We start from the raw sequence: 13668 nt of genomic DNA on the forward strand, positions 1-13668 counted from the left end.
TATTAATGAAATTGAACCCTTATCTAGCCTTGGAATCTAACTTAAATAGAGTGAGATGCAACAAGCTTCAAGCATAGAGAATTGAAAGATGTCAACTTAAACAAAAGATATTTACATTTTGCAAATGGTCAGAAAAGGACAAAAATCTTGTGTAACAAAAAAGTTGTTACATCAAAATATTCTTCTTAGGTAGGATACTTTTCTATTATACATCAAAGTTGTGAAATCAATGATTTGTTCTCATGTTATTCTGACTCTTCGGAGTATGTGGCTATTAGGCTTAAGAGTGATGTATCCTATTTTGTTTCCTGCAAGCTCACCTTAACTCAAGGGTTTTCATTGTCTTCATCATGGACTATTAAAGTAATAGTTACTTGTGCGTCTTCCTCTACCCCATCATTTTCTAACATATGTTCTGTAGACATAAATTTCTCTTTCCACTCATTGAAAGCAATGTCATCAGGCCAGTAAAAGTTTAGGATTTTTCTCTGCACTTTTATTACAAAGTTTCCAACTACTTCTATGTCAACGAGATCCTTCCTAATAAAGTTTTCAAATAATTACATTTTGACCATCTCTTCATTGGTCATTTCCCATAATATATGCCCATTTTCATTTACAACATTATTCATTCTTTGGCACAATATTTCATCTAACTCCTTTTGTCAAACTTTTTACCTATGTACTTGGAGAGGCAAATTGTTATTCTCTTCTAAATAGAAACCCATTTATTATCAAAATCCTCCAGCCTATTAAGTAGATCAAAAATATTTTCTATTTGGTGACATTGTAACTAGATGACAGATGTGCACATGGCAGTAATGTCATTATTTATTTCACTCCACTTCTATACAATGGGTTTCAATTTATCTTCATATCTATTTATTTCATTCCATATAGCTAAAATTCTTGCCAACTAATCATAAAATTTTTGCCACTCAATTCTATCTACCAAGTACATAACAACTTGCCTAAGTTTTTCTTGATATTGATTATTCAATTCTATATGCATTTCATGTAATTTGTCTCTTTCCTCTTCAAATTCCTTTTTAGTATATAACTTAGGCCTCTATGGGGTATCTAGTATTTAAACAATAGGAGTTGACTTAAATGGCTCAATTTGTGGCCGAGGATACACAATTCTTGGTTTGCTAGATTCTCCCATCTTTCTCTTCCCAAGCTATTTATCCATTTGTGATATCTTATTTTCCATTAATTGTATATATTTTCCCCTTTACTCATAAGCCTTCATTACTTCCTCAAACTTGGCATTGAGTTATAAGAACCTATCTTGTTCTTTTCGAGACACTGCATCTCCAAACTCTAGTATTTCTTTAGCCATTCTATTGATTTGTTGACTACTCACTTCATCTATGCTATATACTGTGAGAGAACTAGTATGTTGTGCACTAAAATCTCTTGTATTCTAGTCTTATCTCTTTTTTCAATTGACCAAATTATGAGGGCTTGATGATCATTACTAAATTTGATTCCCCTATGTGCTTGTAATATTTCTTCCACTGTCTTATACTACACATTTTTCTTCTTTCTAATTGAATAAAAAATCATAGCATTAGCTATGTCCCACTCAGGAAAAATTAGAAACTCCTCACTCCCTAACTACTTGCCTCCTAGCTTTAGGTGTTAACTGGGAATAATCACTCAAAAATTTAGACTTTACGGCTTCCTTAATATTAGAATATGGTTTGCCAAGTTGTTATGCCTTTATTTTCTTACATATTTTTTCAAAATTTCCTATATTCTTTCTCCACAAAAACTATGTAAAATCCCTAGATTTAACAACATTCTCATCTTCTATGAATTTTTGTGATGCTTGAACAATGATTGGGTCTATTTTCATACCTTGATAGTTAGCAACTATGAGGTTCAAGGAGTGCATAGGAGGCTCTTGGGGCACTCCTCTTTCCATGTCTATAGAAGTAACAATTACATCCCCTTCCCCACCCATTTATCTTAGTTTCTCTCTTAAAGATGCTTCATCTTCTATTTTTATTGAGGTTTGCATTGGGGAATACTCTTCTACATGAGAAGAGAATCCTTGTTCCAATTTCCACCTTTTTGGAGCACTGTTTGCAGCTGGGCTTTCTGGCCTTGGCCTTCTGTGAGGGGGAACCTGTTGTATATTCTGAACTATAATGTATCTTGCCCTCTTGTGCAATGTGTACTGACTTGGAGCAACTATCATCCTATTGTTTTTTCTTCTCTCCACCTCTGCTACTCTATCAGGATAGGCTTTAACATATGTAGTCTTCTTATCATTCATAGTTTGCATAATTGTAGTGAAATTATTCATTAATACATGCATTTTGGCCCCCAATATTTTTTTTCTTTTAAAGGATTATAATCAAGGTCAAAAGAATTAATGAATTCTAGAACTTTACTAAATACTATCTATTTCTCTTTCCTAATCTCTTGTTCCTGTAAGGAGAAGATATTCCTAATAATATCTTCAAGGAAGTATACTTGTTGTGTAATACTTTTGGCTTTTGTTATCTCCCTCAAAAGATCATAGAATCCCTCTAGATCAATATACCTTGCATGAGATTCTACCATATTGTATTTATTCAAAAATAAATTAAGGTGTCTCCATCCCTTCCTTACAAAAACAAAATCATATGCTAGAGTGACAACTGGGAAGAAAGTACCTTTATTTTTACCAATAATTTCTCTTTCTTCAATAGTTCTAATCTGCCATAGCAATTCTACTATCCCTATCTTCAAAGGCACATGGAAAGGTAGAAAATGAGGTTTTCCCAATAAACCATGCACTCTAATCACTGTAGAAACATTATATGGGATTTTATCCCCCCAATTATGACTAACCAAGAGTCATTTTACATGGTCTTTAGGTCTAATAAACTCTAACAGTGACTGTGAGATTCTAGGGTTGTCCCCTCTCAAAAGCAATCTGAGCCTGGATGCAAAATATCTATCACATCTTACATAACTAGCATTCCTACCCTCCCAAGTCATATCAACACTCCATAACTCGACTGGTGACTTTTCACCATCCTTCATTAATTCTAGCTCCATTCCTTTAGAGAAAAAGGTAACTCCCTTAAAAAGACATATGTACATGAGCAGGGAGTGCTAACAAAGGGGTCTATTTACCTTTCCTTGTGATATTCCTAACAAACCATTATGAATTTCTTCTGCAAAGAAACTAGAAAAATCCAAAATATTTCTGATTCTAAACTATAAATTTTGAGCCATAATAAGAACAATAGAGCGTTGGATGTCTTCCCCTTCATCTATCCCAATGTTTTTTTAGAGGGTGAAGTACAAAGCTTGAGCCCTAAGATTGAAGTATTTCCTCATCAATGGCTCTGGGGTATTCAATGTGACTAAGGGTAGTGTACCAATTCTAGTAAAATGCTATTATAGAGGCCCTACTCTTAGATACGCTCTTTGTTCATTATACCTTTCTTGAAGGTCATCCATGTCAATAAGCTCATACACAACATATTTAGGGTTGAGGTTGGAAACCTCATGAATCAATTCAAGAGAAACCCTAAAGAGATTGTCGCCAGCATAATTCTTCACAAACCTAGTAATATAATCATACATTTTATCTAATTCAACCAATAGATCACTATTAAAGAAAACCCGGGGGACTACTAATTTTCCAATATTAAATTCTTAGACATTGCTCATAGGGGTACCTAGGTTTCTCTCAACAAACCACTTTTTGAATAATTTTAATCCTCCCATAGAAACTTGGGCATCTCTCAAGTAATTGGCATTGTCATAGAAACCCTCAACTACCACCAACTTAGGGTTTTTTGGAATAAAATCCTTGCCTACTATTATTTCATGTACAGATGGGGAGAATTGCTCAAAAACATCATCATGGACAGACCTCTTGAGGTAATCGGTATAACCAGAGAACTCCTTTCATGGAGGCATATTTTGAAAAAATTAATTTCACACAGCACTAATTTCTTGATTTTTATAGATTTCAAATCATGTACCCACTAAATTGTGCCTCTTTTTCCATAAATTTTTTCTATAATTCACTAAAAAACTAGTAGAATTCTATGCCCTAGCTTTGAAAACCCTTTTACTCTAATAACCTTTTGTGATTATATGATTCAATAATGGTGAATTCATGAATTATACGAGGCTATTAAAATCACACAAATGAGCTCTGAGTTATATTAACTTCTTTATCCATTACCTTCATGTCATGCTCAAGTTTCAATTTTATCCATTGATCTCACAACATTAGACAACTCTATTTCAAAAAAAAAAACTACTTTATAGCTTTAACAAAAAATTGGACACATGTCAAATAGGTGCTTCCCCACATTACTTAAAGTTCTTACATCTTGATAATGTAGGCAAGCACTGACCGTCGATCTTCCTTTAGATCTATGATTATGAAAATTCAAAAAATCTTTGCAACAACATCTTTTATAGTGAACTCCAATTAGCATCATAACTCGACACATTTTTCTAGCCTAGCACAAGTTAGTGCATCTTCATCACAATTGGTCCTACCTTACCAAGTGTCAAATTGGTGCTTCCTCACACTACTTAAAATTTGTGCAACTTCATAATGTGGGCAAGTGCTAACCTTTGATCTTTAATTAGATCAATGATCAAAAAATTTTGTATTTCCATAACATTCAATCAGCCTTTTTGACCAATAGAAAATCTCATCTTAAAACAACACATTCTAACAAGCACCATGTTAGCAACCTCCTTATTAACTTATAAAAAGGTGGGTTCATAATGTCACCATTTTCCACTTTTCATGATTGGTGCTTCCCCACATTACTTAAAGTTCTTGCATCTTAACAATGCGAGCAAGTGCCAACCATGGATCTTCCTTTAGATCTACGATGGGTAAGATAAACAATTGATAAATTCTTAAAGTACTTCACCTATCATCACCTTGGATAGGTGTCAACACAACGCTTGCTTGCATCACTTAAACTTCAATCAACTTTATACTGCAGTAAAGCATTGATTTCTAATCTAGCATAGATCAACGGTGCAACAGAACTATGAAAAGAATGACCCACTTGGAAAGGAATGACCAATGAGAAAATAGGTGAGTGGAAGATGTTAGAACTATGTGGCGTGAATAGGGTTATGCATCAGCAAAGGCTACATATCTCAACGACACTTGTCCACTTTATTTAACTATCATGTAAGTTCACAATATGAGTAAGTGTTATCCACTGATCTTACCTAAGAAAAATCACTTGCTTAAGCTCAAAAGACCTCACACAAACACACAAGAAACATGACCATGGTCAAGGCAAGCTTAGAAAATAAGAAGTTTAAATATGAAAAATAAAAATAAAATCATCTTTTATGAAAAATAAAAACTTAGGGTAAATGTATTCCCACACTATTTTGAAAATGCTAACCCTTTTGAAAATTAGGGCACAAAATGAGGGTTTTAACTCATCATTTAGGAATTTGAACTAGGGTTTTAATTAAGGATCACCAGATCAACAAAAAGGCCCTAGTTTTTTTTATGGGGCAGTCATAAGGCACATCAAAAAGAATAGGCCAACAGTGGCTCTATCTGGGGACATTGAATACATTAGATTCAAAATGAGGGCTCAGAATTTCTAGGAGAAGCAGACCACACACCAAAGTTTCCCTTAAAACTTGACAACTCTAAGAGAGGAACAGCAATAGGGACAAAACTATGCATAGGAAACTATACAAAGATCAAAGGATATACAAAAGTATAGAAAACCTAAAACTATTGTTCATGGATAAAACAAGTATTTCAATAGAAATACCTCTTCAAGAACTATCCATGAACTGGTAACTCAAGAAAATTTCCTGATAAATCCTTCGATAAATAAGAACCTTCTCCCCATAAAGCTTCAATTAGATAGGGACCCAACCATATAGGATCAAATTTTCCATGTTTTCCTTTTTCTTCAATTCTTGCATTCCACATGAGGACCAAATCGTCATATTCAAACTTCTTACTCACTGCTCTTTTGCCATATAATGTTTTGACCTATAGTTGCAACTTGTGGTTCCTGAGAGATGCTTCTCTCCTAGTTTCTACTAGTCCTCCAGGCTCATCCAACCTTCTTACATATCATTAGTAATATCTTCATCATATAACTAGATGTAATTATAAAGTCCTATCAAGTTATTCTGAGGCATCCTTGCCTAAATTCCATACAAAATATCAAAGGGTGCTATTCCTATTGCCTTCTTTATAGTCACCTTGTCAGCCCATATTTCTAATTGTGTTTTAGAATCCCAAGCTTTTTTATTATCATCTAATATCCTTTTTATTACCTTCAATAAAATCTTGTTTGTGGATTCAGACTATCCATTTCCTTGTGGATGGTAAGGAGAAGGTGTTGATCTTGTTCTCACATACTTATCATGAAATTTTATAAATTCCTCAAATCTAATGCACATTGCATTATCTGGTAGAATGTTCTAAGGACAACCAAATCTAGAATGTTATTTAGCAAGAAATTGTTGACAACTTAGTAGTTGCATTTCTAATAGGGATTGTCTGCACCTATTTTGTAAAGTAATTAGTAGCAACTATATACGTGAAAATGTGACCTTGGATCTTTCACCTACACTTCAACATAGTCATTATATGCAGATTCATCCTAGAATGAACATGGCATAGTTCATCCAAGAGGTCTGACAATGCAACCTGTTGCCTTCTAACTAGAAGGATTTTTCCTATTTTCTCTCAGACTAAGATGTAGGCAACCAGGCCTTTCTAGAATGAAGGATTTATGCAAAGTATGATTATGCAAGTAGTCTATATGATTTACAATTTACTCTATTAAACAATGAAAGAAACTAAGCTATATGTATGCATTATTAAGCTAGATGACATTAAAATACTAAGCAAAAGCACACGTGAGAGCTTATTAAAATAAGTATTCATTTTGACAGCAATTCAATATCATCCAAATCCAACCTCTGTAATGAAGGATTGATAGTCCCTTAAATAGAATCCAGGAATTGATCAATGGTCAGGATCAATTTGGATGAACAGTTAAGATTAGATAGAAGATTTAGTTAAGATGGAAACTTCCTTGTGCAAGTGAAGTTGATTGTTTCAGATTTGAGTGTGATGAGTAGTTAACTAAACTTTTTATGAGTGTGAGAATAAGTTAACTAGATTACTTCCAATTCAAGAGGTAGTTCACTCAAAGTTTCCATTTTAGAACTAAAGAGAAGATTTTGAAGATTTTATTTAATTTAATAAAGTGAAATATGACCTCATAAATGGCTTTTTTATTTAATTGAATAATCACATTCATTTAATTAAAGTGAGCATAATTATTAAATTAAATATTTTTAATTCCTTAGTACATTAGCCTTAGGATATAATTTAATTTAATTAAAGTACAAACACTTTGAATTAAATAAAATCTTAATTAATAGGTTTAATATGACTAATTCAAGTCAAAACTTAGGAATTAAATAGATGGCCTGATTTATCCAAATTTAGAGCTTTCTACATTTGACACTTAGGTCAAGTAGCAAAAATTAGAATAAGAATTTCCTATTAGAATAAGACTTTAGAATTGATCAGAATAAACCAAAATTGATGATCATGGCAATGAGCCAATTTTGGGGTATTATAGCAACCAATATCCATGAATAACTAGTGCTAGACTTAGGAGAAATTTTGCCTGTAAAATCCATTCCCCGTTGTTGAAATGGTGCTTGAACTTCAACTGGCTTTAATGGAGTATTCCCTAAAAAATTTAATTTACTTGCAAATCTTTGATAGGAATCACACTTTCTAACCATTACCTAAGCATCTTTAAAAGGGGATGGCCACTAGAATCTAGCTCTCATTACCTTGTGTCCACTAGTCTTGGCCATATAATGTCCTCCAAAAACTAGAGTATGCATCTCATTCAATATTTCTATTGATTTCTTCTTATCAACACACTTTAGTAGTATTCCTTAAAAATTTCTCCACCATAAGATATTTTGAACAATATCATATCTGATGACTTGAAGCTTGGTACTTCTTTTCATTCTCATTCAAATGAAGAGGGGATTCTATATGTTGTAGATAATGAATGACATTGGTGTACCATTCACAATGATCCATATCACATAAGTCTGATTTCAAGTCATCTATCATTGTATTAATCTTATTAGCATCTAAGTTAGTTTGAGCTATAAGCTTAGCTAATCCTTTACCTCTTACCAATTTCATAATCTAAATTTCAATGTTGAACGCTTGGATCCTATTGATTCACTTGCATCTCCTACCTGAAACCTCTTGCTAAGAAAAAATGTCCTTAGTAGCTGCACTAGGTACAAATGTAATGATAGTGGCTCCTACCAAATAACACCTAAAAGCCTTAACATCCTTAACCAAAGCATAATCTTCCTTCTCATTTATCTCATACTTTAGTTCAGTAGGTTGCAATGAATTACTAAAGAAGGCAATAGGTTTTTCATACCCTTCCTCATTCCTCTGTAACAAAACTATAGCTAGAGTATCGAAAGATGCAAAAGAAAATATGTGCATAAGTTTTGTGTAGTCAGGAGTCCTAAGGACTAGAGCATTTTTTTATGGCAATCTTAATGTCTTGAAATGCTTTTGAAGGTTCAACATCCCAGTTAATTATGGCTACTTTCTTAAGCTTTTTTAAAATAGGCCTACTAATCTCCTTAGGAAGTTTAGTTGCCCAATGAAACATTGTATCCCTTTTACATTTTTTGGTCTAAGTACCTTATCAATATCTGCCCCTCTTTTAGGATCTATTTTCACTCCATGCTTTAATACTATATGTCCTAATATTTTTCCTTTAGTTACTCCAAATGTACACTTCTTAGGGTTTAAAGATACCCCATATTCCAAAGCTTTGATAAAAATATTCTCCAAATGTCCACAATGGTCTTTAGCCCTTTTGGAATAAGCTATAAGGTCATCTTGGTATAAAACCATAAACTTACTGATGTACTCATGGAAAGCTACATCCATAGCCCTTTGAAAAGTGGTGCCAAAATTAATCAATCCAAATGGCATTCTCACATATACATAAGTTCCCCGTGGAGTTATAAATGTTGTCTTAAACTGCTCGTATTCTTTCACCAAGACCTAGTTATACCCTAAGAACCCATCCATCATGGACATAAGTTTAATTACCTGCTACAACATAGCTTCCATGTTTGGCAAATCATAATTATCTTTTAGGGAAGAAATGTTTAGATTTCTGAAATCCACACACAGTCTGATATCTCCATTCTTTTTCTTGATAGGTACTAGATTTGAGACCCAAGTGGAATATATAATATGTTTAATTATCCCTCCATCTCTTAATTTCATCAATTTTTCTTTCATTTTGGGTGCTAAGGTGGGATTTATTGGTCTATACTTCTGTTTGAAAGGTTTTACATTATCCTTTAATGGTATGACATGTTGAAATAGATCTTTTCTATAAGCCTTTAAGTCGTCATGCAACCATGCAAAAACATGTCTATATTTTCTTAGTAGGTCAATCAAAGGCTTTTTTATTTTAGCAGATAAATTTTGACCAATATAAACTTTCCAAGGTTTATTTATTCTAGCTCTTGAGATTCATAATTTGTATTCCTAGGCCTTACCCTATCTTGATTGTCAAACTTGTTCTCTAAAACAACCAGACACTTAGGTATTTTATTAGTCTTTAATTGTATGACCTCTTGACCAAAAATTATTTCCTTACCATCTATAGTTTCAACAAATCACTACAATCCAATTTTTGACCATGGTATTTATCTTCATTCAATAAGATATTTACAATGTCTTTGTCATCTTCAAATACTTGCCAATGTTCAATATTGTTAGGTATCGAGGATCTATTCTGGACCTCAATTTTTGAAATTCCTACAAATGATATATCCTATTGTTTAATTGCTACATTTTCTAATAGGTTGGCCATCTTATTATGAATTCTATCCATGAAATATCGAGTGCATTAAAGAACTCTATCTAATCCCATAAAACATTTCTATACTATTTTAATATTTTATTTTTAGTGACATTTATCTTCCTTATCTATGAGATAACCAATTTAGAATCACCTATAGCATATAAATTTTTAATTCCATGGTGGGTAATAATTTTCAATCCTAACAATAGAGCTTCATATTCAGCTATATTGTTGGTGCATGAAAATGTTAGGGTGAAGGAGTATCTAAAAGTATTCTTTTCAAGAGAAACAAAAACCACCCTTGCCCCCAAACCTTCCTTAGAGTTGGCCCCATCAAAATATATGGTCCATAATACCAGTAAATCCATACTACACTCAACTTCATGCTCAATAACAATAGGAAACTTCTCAACTTCTTGGATAATTAACTCAACTCTAAATGCTTTCACACCCATGTCTAAGAAACAAGTAGAATATTTGTCAATTTCTTCCCCCAAAATATGAGTAAGCCTTGGCTCTTTGTCTACTTTAATAGCCTTATCTCCTATGTGAAAAGTTGCATAGATTAGGTCACATTATAGTCTACCTCCCATAGTTGCACTCCATTTTCTAGAGAGCAACATTCCATAATGTGGAGAAATATCAACTACGAGGGCTGATGTAGTCAATTCTACCTCAGGGTATGTAGCTAGGTTAAATGGTGAAGCATTGATAGTACCTATAAATGGAACTTCTCTAGCATCCATACCTCTACATCTCCCTTGATTAGTGTCTACTTTCAACCTTAGGGCTTCCATTATTTTGAAGGGCATGATGGTGTTAGAGGCTCCTGAATCTATCATGTAATTTTTTAGGGTTTTTCCCTTTATAATCATACTAAGAAAGAAAGGGTCAATATTTTCTATATATTCTACTGATGAATCATCCAAGAACATTTGGGGAATTTGAGATATAATACCACTATCTTCTACTACCAATGGGGTTTATTGAATGGCATTATGTTCTACAATATTGTTATTATTTCCTATGCCTCCCAAACATGACAAGACTTTTCTTTTATGCTCTTCAATTCTAAATAGTTTGGTTAAAGGTATTTTAACAATAATTTGTGACAATGTGGATATTATGTCAATAGGCTTAGATACAGTGGGCTTCACAAGCATACCTAGAGTAGAAACCTTTTGAATAGTAGGCACTATTATTTGCTTGATAGTATCAAGTCCTAATTTCTTTTCTTGCACAATTTCTTTTGTTATCTCATTTGTTTGGAATTGAACCTTCTTCTTGGGTTCCCACTTCTTTGTTTTTTGGTCTTTAACATTAACTATCTCTACATTAACTTTCTTGTTTTCATCTTTCATCTTGTGTGTAATATCCTTTATGAATATACTAGAAGGCTTCCAAACATCATTATTAACTATTCAATTTCTCAAATTGTAATTTTTATGCACTTGGGAAATCATCTCTGCAGTGATCCTATCAATCTCTTCTTTAGAGGGCATTCTCAAGTTTACAAGGCCAACTTCAAAAGATGTAACACATACTTGATCTTAATCACAAACTTCATCATCTGAGAACACTTGTTGATGATTTAATTAATAGGCTACTCTCTTAATTACAAGATCACTTTTAGTTTCTTCCAAATCAGAATTCATACAATCGTCACACATGTTGACCATATTATAGCTTACATCATCATGGATTTTTTCTTCTTCCTCCTCCACATTTTGTGCATTTTGATCTGAAGCAAATGATTGAGCAACTACATAATAATATGAAGAGTGAAGTAATTAACATATAATGCACCATGGCACATCATCATTCATATTGATAGAGCTTCTTTGTAGAGGATCTAGTGTATCCTTATCTTTTTCATTTTGGGCCTAGTTAGGAATTGTTTTATCATCCTTATATTGAGTGGTATAAGGATAGTTCTACATTCTAGGTTGTCTATTGAAATTTTTTTTGTTCACTGGGGCTTTCTCACCAAAATTAGGCTTATGTGTATTGAAATTAGTTGGGTTCATCTTTTTCAACAAGTCCAATACCTGACCTATTGTGGGTTCTTTAGGTTTCTTACCTGCAAGAGTTTTATCAACTTCCTTCTTATTGTTATTCTTGGGATTGAACAACTTTGGGTCATCTCTCCTACCAAGCTTTCTAGATGGTTTCCTATTATTCTCAATATTTACTACAATCTTATAAGAATCTCTCAAAGTTGTAGAATCTTTATCCCTCAACTGGTAAGTGATCTTGCTATCAAAAGTATTAAAATATGTTGTAAGACAAACATCCTCATTCAACCTCATAACCTGAAACAATTTTTACATCCCTTTTTAGAATCTCACATTGAAATCAAATGTAAACTCATTAGGATTCTTCTTGATGTTGTTGAAATCATTCAACATAAAACTAGCATTAGTATTATCTCCATATTGTTCTTTAAACAATTTTTCCAAATCACTCCATGAACTAATATTTTCATCAGGTAATCTTCTAAACCAATCCCTTGCATCTTCAGTTAGTGAATGAACAAATAACTTCATCACCACATCCTAATGTTCAACTTCAAATTCATTTAGCATATCTATGAAAACTCTTAAGTGGTCTTCACCAGTAACAACATTATTTCCAGAGAACTTGACAACTTTGTCTCTTAAATCAAAAGATATAGGGTGTGGAGAACCAGGAATACCTTCAAATGACATTTTTTTGTATTTTTTCATCTAGATATGCTTCTTCTAAAAACTAGCAACATTTGAGGTACTTACTATATTGGCTTGGTTGAGAATAAGACTTTGAGATTGTTGAGGTTGGATGACAGGGACTTGAGTACTAATAGTGGATGATGAGGTAGGGGCAAATTGAGATATTCCCTAATTTGAAATTATTAGTCCACAAGTAGGTATAGAAGTCGCAACCGAGGTGGACAAGTTTGGCAATGAAGCCAATCCAGAATTAGATTTTGTGAACTAAATTTTTCTCCTTGTTTTTGTAGCCTAGGCTTCATTCTCAACCTTTTCAAGTTCATTTGCAAGATATTCTTTCTCTTTCCTAGCCTTTCCTAGATCTAGATCTAACTTTGACATAGGAGGGTTTATAGATTTATATGTGGCTACTTGAGGCTCATTTATTTGGATTCCTATAGCTTTTCCTTTTCCTTTATTTGTATGTTTAACAGTAGGTTCTACTTGGTTATTTTGGATAGGCTTGTAGGGTTGAGCTCAGGAAATAACAAGTTCTTATCTTTGGCTTAGAAGCTTTTCTTGTTCCTGAACTTTGGTTCTCAAACTATCTACATCTCCAAAGATATCAACATGAAGGATTGAAGTTCTTTCTTCTAACTTCTTGTTTTTTCCTTTTAAGGAAGCCATCCTTCTAAGAAAATTATCTTTTTCAACAATGGCATCTAGTGTGGCTTGCTCACTTTCCTTTTCTAGATGAGCATGTTTAGCTTCTTCTTTAGCAACCCATTTCTTCAAAACTCCTATCTCTAATCGTACTTCTCTAGGATTTACAAAAGTGACTTCTGAATTAGTAGGATCATCCAGATCTATAAAATTAGTTTCCATGTATAGCATTTCTCTAGGATTAAAAGGATCTTCAATTGCACTCTTAAATCCTAGCCTATGATTCATCTCATCTATTAGATATAGCCTAGGGGATGCATTCCCTACTAGTGATATATTCTTGTCTTGATAGATTCTTTCATCTAGTAATGGGGTACTAAATATTCCTCCTAAGAATCTTGTGG

This window comes from Cupressus sempervirens, chromosome 10 (genome assembly GCF_028749045.1).
Source record: "Cupressus sempervirens isolate cs-2001-9-10 chromosome 10, ASM2874904v1, whole genome shotgun sequence".
Taxonomy (NCBI): Eukaryota; Viridiplantae; Streptophyta; class Pinopsida; order Cupressales; family Cupressaceae; genus Cupressus; species Cupressus sempervirens.